This window comes from Macrobrachium rosenbergii, chromosome 26, assembly GCF_040412425.1.
Source record: "Macrobrachium rosenbergii isolate ZJJX-2024 chromosome 26, ASM4041242v1, whole genome shotgun sequence".
NCBI lineage: Eukaryota > Metazoa > Arthropoda > Malacostraca > Decapoda > Palaemonidae > Macrobrachium > Macrobrachium rosenbergii.
Window position 1 is genome coordinate 39,483,262 of NC_089766.1, and position 7,500 is coordinate 39,490,761.

Here is a 7,500-nt window from a genome sequence, read left to right on the forward strand (position 1 = left end):
CGCCCCCCTCCTCCCTCCCCACCCGCCTCCTTGGTCCCCTCCCCCAAGCCCCATGCGTTCTTTCAATCATTAGAATGACAAGAAAAGTATTGGCATTTACAAGGAGGTCTCCGAGTCCTCTTTTTTTCTCTCTCTGCACATTGTTCTTTTTCACTCTTCTCATTCTGTCTCTGCATTTCACCCTCAAACAAACGGAGCTTGTCTTCTCAATGTTCTTCTTTAGTCAAAGAATCATTTACCACAAACAATAGCAACAGTAATTACATCCACCCTGACCAAATGGTGCTGGTGAAACGAACAAGATAGTGGTTTTGGGGAAATTGAGAATACTGCTATTTCTTTCAGTGCTTTTACAATACTTCCTTACCCTAAGAATTTCATCGCATCGTAGGCTTTCTAAACGCACTTGCTTTTACATTTAGCGTTTTGTTAATCAAACAGTATTTTACAACAAGGCTGAGGATCATGTTCAGCATAAAACACTTTTGCATAGTAGTTTCTGAGAGGTGGTCAAAGAGAAGAATTCAAGCACTATAGAGAAGAAATTGTATCGACGGGGAATAACAGCGAACTAGCGGCCACCACGGGGAAACCTCACCCCACTTCAAGATGTCATCGGAATCACCTTATTATCGGTCATTAGTTTGCAAGGTCGACTGTATAAGTGTACAGCTGATCGAACCTTCTACTGAATAAGTTTTATTGTAATTCGTTAATTGCTGCAGCGTGTAATCATGTTTGTGATGTTAAAAAAAGGAACATCAGGAAAACCTGTCGAATTTGCAAAGTCAGAATGGTTTCTATAGCATGAAAGCTTAAACACCGGTGTTGCCACCATTTTTACTTTTGGGTAATCTGATGAAGGAATGTGAACATGGCCAAGCAGATTTCCCCCCTGAAACCTACGTTAGCGGTGATGACCTTCGATGGTGACGAAGACACTGGAAATAATAACTAGAATTAACAGAATCATAATAGAGTGGGTTATATGTGTCTTAGGCTCATACTGAGGTGCTGAGGCCTAGGGTCGGAGGTAACTTTGAAAGATCTGAGACAAGGAAGAAGCATTTAATGGTGTTGCCACAACAACAAGGAGTGGAAATGGAAGTGATGACAGCAGCCAGGCGAAGATAATGAGATAGGAGCTGTTGACAACTTTTCCAGCTGTTGGTGAGTGTTCACTTTCAGTACCTATTTTACGAAGCGCGTTTTTCATGGGTTTCTTTGTGTGTTTATGTTAGCCGTTTACTATTATTCTTGTTTTAATGTCCAAAACACAGTAGTATTTAACAATCATTGTAGTAGGGCAACGGTAATAATTTCAGATGCATTTTCTGGATGATTTACTTTTTTCAGTACGTCAGTATTAGTTACGTGCTTTATCACCCACACCGCCATTACTTCTGTGGTGATCGTGAACATTAACGAAACACTTGAACCTCCTTAACAAATTTTTATTATTCTGGAATAAGTAGAACTATATAGTAGCTCCGCGTCGGCGACTGCCTTCTAACTTAACTTTTTCTACAGTTTTTTTATTGCTAATTACGAATTTACCTTTCATTTTTGGCGCTCGAGTGTAATTAACCTATAATTAACCCCTGAAGTCCATCCAGCAAGGTTTCCATACGCGATCTCTCACAAGCAAGGTGAGCATATCCCGTCCGGCGAGTGCAATAACTTGTTAATGTATACCTCTCTCTCGCCAGTACTAAACACGGCGAAGGGGCATACCATTTGGCCGACAACAAACAGATGCACCGCCAGTATCAGAACCCCTAAAAGTGTAGAAAAAAACCAGTTGAAAAGGTAAAAACAGGAGCGGAGCTAATGTATAGAATTACCCTGGAATATAGTCCAGTGATGCTATACAGCAAATTTAACCGTCGATTTAACTCGGTTTTAAATGCGAGCAGCCTAGCCTGGTAGCCTCAGTGACAGTTCTGAAACTGTATATAACCGCCATTCATCCGTAGAATAGTTTTAGTGCGCATGCCCAGAGAGTTGTAGAGTTGCTCTTTCTGATGAAATGAAATTCATCCTGGGCAGAAAAACCAAAAGGGAGTTGGAGATTTAAAGGTGCTACTTCGGCTTGTTATCTACAAGGAAAAACTATCAGCACCATTCAGTATTTCAAATCACCGTATGGTAAATGTATAGTAGACGGCCATTATCGGGGATATTGTTTATTTATTTGTCGACCACACAATATAGAAATGGGCGTATATAATACTCTGATCCCGAGGGGCTAGTACTAAACACGGCGTCCCAAGGAGCTTCCACCATGTTTAGTACTAGCACGTCGGAGGTGAACGTGAAAACTTGAACAAGGGGCAGTCAATCCTTCGAATGATATCTCCATAGTAAAATATAACATATTCAGTATATCATAGAGAATTGTAATTAAAATATATACAAATTCTCTATTATATTCTAGCGATAAGCGGTGTAGATCGCATTCCAAAGTAGATTCATGACACGTAGAGAACAACCAAAGTAGCACCGATTTGAATTAGTTAAAAACTCTGGACTCTTCTCGGTAAAATTTATCTGAGTAGGTTGGAGCCTGTCGGACGGTGGACGTTCAGGGCCGGGTGTTAATGGTTCTTCATTCATTATTTTGGGTTTTTTTTCGACATATTTTCTAAGTAGGTTTAGAAGGAACGACGAATGTTCGGTTGTGATGTTTACAAATATATCATTTTAGCTTGCATGTTTTCACGTCCTAGCTGGTGGTTCATTAGTATGAAAAAATAAGCGAGAAAGAACTGGAAGGATTTCATATGCCAACAATGATAATATGAGTATGGGTGTAGCTAAGACGCGATTTCTGGTTGGTTGCTTTTAAGGCAAATGATCTTAAAATAGACCAAAGGTTTGAATTTTGTCTGTCTGTTGTAATTTTGATTAAAGGGGCAAAGTGACATTACTTTGCAAGAGTGAGCTTGTGATAAGGATTAATACAGCAATTTGTCCTCTGAATGACGAGATAAAACTGGAATGTTCTTGGATCGAGTCTTGAAGAGAAGTGAAAATAAAGTTTTTCACACACATGTGAAAGCTTTACTCCATCCTAAGAAGTTTAATTGATTTTATTGTGTGGGTTACTTCTCCAATATTGACGAGAGAATAAGGAAATTGTCGCCAAATCATTTATTTAATTTTTTTATCAACATAGCCTATAGCTGAACGCGTACTATTTTATCTCACTTCTCAATGTGCCACGTGTCATTTGTCATTTCCCAATTTGCTTTTTTGTGGCATTCAGGTAAATATAATTGTCTACCTGAAGGCGTTATCCAGCTACAATGTATATGTGTGTTTATATATATATATATATATATATATATATATATATATATATATATATATATGTGTATATATATATATATATGTGTGTGTATATATATATATATATAGTATATATATATATATATATATATATATATATATATATATATATATATATATATATATATATATATATATGTGTGTGTGTGTGTATATATATATATATATATATATATATATATATATATATATATATATATATATATATATATATATATATATATATATATATATATATATATGTATATAAACACACACATATACATATACACATACTTACTTTTCCAGTTCGAGATGATGGTTTGAAGACGTGTTAAACTTCCAGTTTCACCAAGAATCTTTGGATGAAGCTACTTGCACTCTTTGTTACCCCACAAATGTTCAAGGGTTTTGGTATTTCCTGGTGGTCACCCTTTCTAATATTGGCCCTTCCATGCCTTGTCTGACTTTGCTGATTGAACAAGTACATATTCATCTTAGTGGACTGAATAAATAACAACATAGTCTTAGTTACAAAACGCGCTCACGGCTTACGAGTGTCATGCGATCCCCAAGCCGAGGCCAGAGCGACGGATTGAGTGGAGGTTACTCGTGCACACCTACCGCTGTTGCCGGACGCGGAGCCTGAGGGTTGAAAGGAGCGGGTGGGCGGCGGGGTTCAGGTCACAATAGACAAGCAAAATACATTTCGAGGCATGGCAAATTTTTCTCTCTCAGTATTGATGGTATAATTACAGGCTCAACACTTCACTACGCTACTTAACTTATGTTTCCTTCGAAAAGGGCGTGCCTTGTCCCTTAGCTTAATTATTTTCTTTATGAGTAGAGGGATCCGTGTCAAAGGTCATAAGATGGAAGTGTCAAGTTGTGAGATAATGATATGAGTCACGAATCAAGCGTGGAAAGGTTGATACTTTCATGAGGCACAGTTGACAGTACAATTACCTACACAAAACTTCTGTGAGTACTGACCTGTGACAAATCTAAGTCTCACTCGGATGATTTCTTTGCTGGAATTTTCGGGGTGGTTCTATCTTTGAACAGAATACCAGGGAAAAATGTCATTGGTCACCAGAAATAGATACCTGGTCATGACAAACTTGTTAATCAGATAGCCCATTCGGGTCTCTCCGCCTACCTCAGTTACCAGACCATTTGGAGCTAAATTTTTACGCAATGAAAGTTTCGTTACTTTCTCGTAGGATTCATTTAGAATGGTTTTCTCTTACTTTTATAAACAGAATTTTCCAATTGAAGGGAAGGGTTCTTGCTCATTCCAACGCAGATCACTCACACATATGTATATAGCCTATATTTTTACTTATATATTATATTATATATAATATACGATGAGAGATATATATATATATATATATATATATATATAAGCATATATATATATATATATATATATATATATATATATATATATATTAATCAATACATACACAATTGTTCTGTGCGCTAGTAGAATTACTAAAACGACCTCATTCAAACTGGATGGTATCTAATGGGAGTTTTTAGTATTCAAAAGTTACAAGCTTTCTTGGACAAACAGTCCATTATCAAGTATCCGCACAATGAGCAAACGCATAGTCCGGCTGTATTTATATCTGTGTGCTGGGTACTTTTAATCCTATAATCGCCTAGCTCTTCCTGTGTGACCTCCACCCTCTCTTGACCTTGGTCTTTCTCTGATCCCTGGTTCCAGATGTCCGTTTCTTCGTGCGTTCTCTTTGCGTTTTTCTGCTTCTGTTACCGTGGAGCATACGATTTTTCTAGATATGCTGTCTTCAAAGCCGTTTCCGGTGTTCCCTGCCATCTTGTTGTTGGCGCAAGTTATGAAGGCGTTCTCTACAACCAGTCTAGATGTTTTGTTAGTGTTCCTGTACAGAAAACTCATATTTTCTCCCAGTCTATTCTGTGATCATTTTCCTAACAGTGCTTCTGGCAACTGCCGACGTCTGATTATACGCCTTATGTTCTGCAGATGTTGTTTGTCATTTACATGAGATTTGGGCTGCCTTCGCCATATAGTACCCTTCTCTTCACAGTCTAGACACGCCGCCAGTTGAACCTGTGTGTTGATGATTTCTATCTTATTCACTCAGAAGGGCAAAAATGGGGCGCCTTTAATCTTTTAACCCTTGTTTTTAAGTCGATAGACAGATGGTCTATCGATCGGCCACTGGCAGTAAATGAACAACCAACAACAACAAAGGAGGGGAGGTAATTTGCTAGTTGAATTCTTGCTAATCATAATAATATAATATATATATATATATATATATATATATATATATATATATATATGTGTGTGTGTATATATATATATATATATATATATATATATATATATATATATATATATATATATATATATATATATATATATATATATATATATATATATATATATATATATATATATATATATATATATATATATATATATATATATATATATATATATATATATATATATATATATATATATATAAATATATATTTATATATTTATATATTTATATGGTGAACAGTAATAATGGCACAGGCAAAATAACAGGCAAAAATGGCACAGGGGGTAAAAATATATATTGATTCATTTACAATGTTTCGCCGTGTTTATTACTAACCCTCAGGTATCAAATGTCCCCAAGGGCATCTAATGCCCGAGAGGTTAGTACTAGACAAAGTGAAACATTTGATCCCAAGGGGCTAGTAATGAATACGGCAAAACGTTGTAGATGAATCAATATATTTTTTTTTTTCCCTTGTGCCACTTTTTCTATTTTTTCACTTGTGCCACTTTTGCCTGTGCTCTTATTACCCTAAATTCATAATATATATATATATATATATATATATATATATATATATATATATATATATATATATATATATATATATATATATATATATATATATATATATATATATATATATATATATATATATATATATATATATATATATATATATGAATTTAGGTTTAAGAGCACAGGCAAAATGGCACAAGTGAAAAAAAAATAGAAAAAGTGGCACAAGGAAAAAAATATATTGATTCATCTACAACGTTTTGCCATTTTATTACTACCCTTGGGATCAAATGTTTCACTTTGTCTAGTACTATATATATATATATATATATATATATATATATATATATATATATATATATATATATATATATATATATATATATATATATATATATAAGGCGTCCACTGGAATAACCAGGTTTGGCCACATTTTAAAAAAGCGAGAAAATCGTGTTCAAAGTTTTAAAACTTAGAAAATGCCATAGCAACATTATTATTTTGTTTCTCAGAAAAATATTTATATGAAAAATTGTTGCAACTTTACTGTACTTGAACGCTAGGTAGTAAGAAAAATTAGACTTTACAACTTTTGCTACTAGAAGCTAGAAAGTAGCAATAACTGAATGTGCTACGGCATTTTTAAGCATTTGAAACATTTTGAACATGGTTTTTCACCACTTATCTTATATACTCGACAGGTAACTTTCCGATTGAGAGTTTGTTGGTTGGTAATAGTAAATTGGTTTAAGTAGCCCAGATACAATTTTTGGAATGTTCATTAGCTACTAGAAGTGCCTTATGACACCAACAAGTAGCAAATTCAGATATTAATTTACTTTTGTGAATTTGTGCATAAAAGGAGCCCCAAACTCAAAAAATGTAATGTTATAACGTTTTAGATGCATTTCCTTCCCAGAGAGTTAATGTGGTAAGAATTTTCTACTACTTGCTACTAGTAGCAAGTAGTAAGAAATTGGCAAGAAGATTGTTATTCAAAAAATTCAGTTAAAACAATTTGTACAGGTACAAAAAACAACATAGTATAATAATACATGCTCAGTTTGGGTGTTTGTGTATGACTGCTACTTGCTACTTGTTCCTACTAGTAGGCATTAATAGCACAAAACGAGTCCAAGTCGTCAAAACAACAAAAACTCATAATGAATATCAGGTAAGTGCATCAATTTTCCTTAATACTAACAGTAAGTGTTTGTTAGTAGTGTTTTTGTTACTAGTAGCTCCTACTAGTAGGTAGCAGGTATCACTAATAATAATTCCAAGTTGGAGATAATTCAACACTACTAGTCACACGTAAGTTAAAATTGTC

General features: G+C 34.6%; 1 pseudogene; it reads right to left on the minus strand.

Moving 5' to 3' along the window:
- LOC136853130 (perlucin-like protein) overlaps positions 1-7,500 on the minus strand; it is a 34,705-nt pseudogene that overhangs the window by 25,891 nt on the left and 1,314 nt on the right.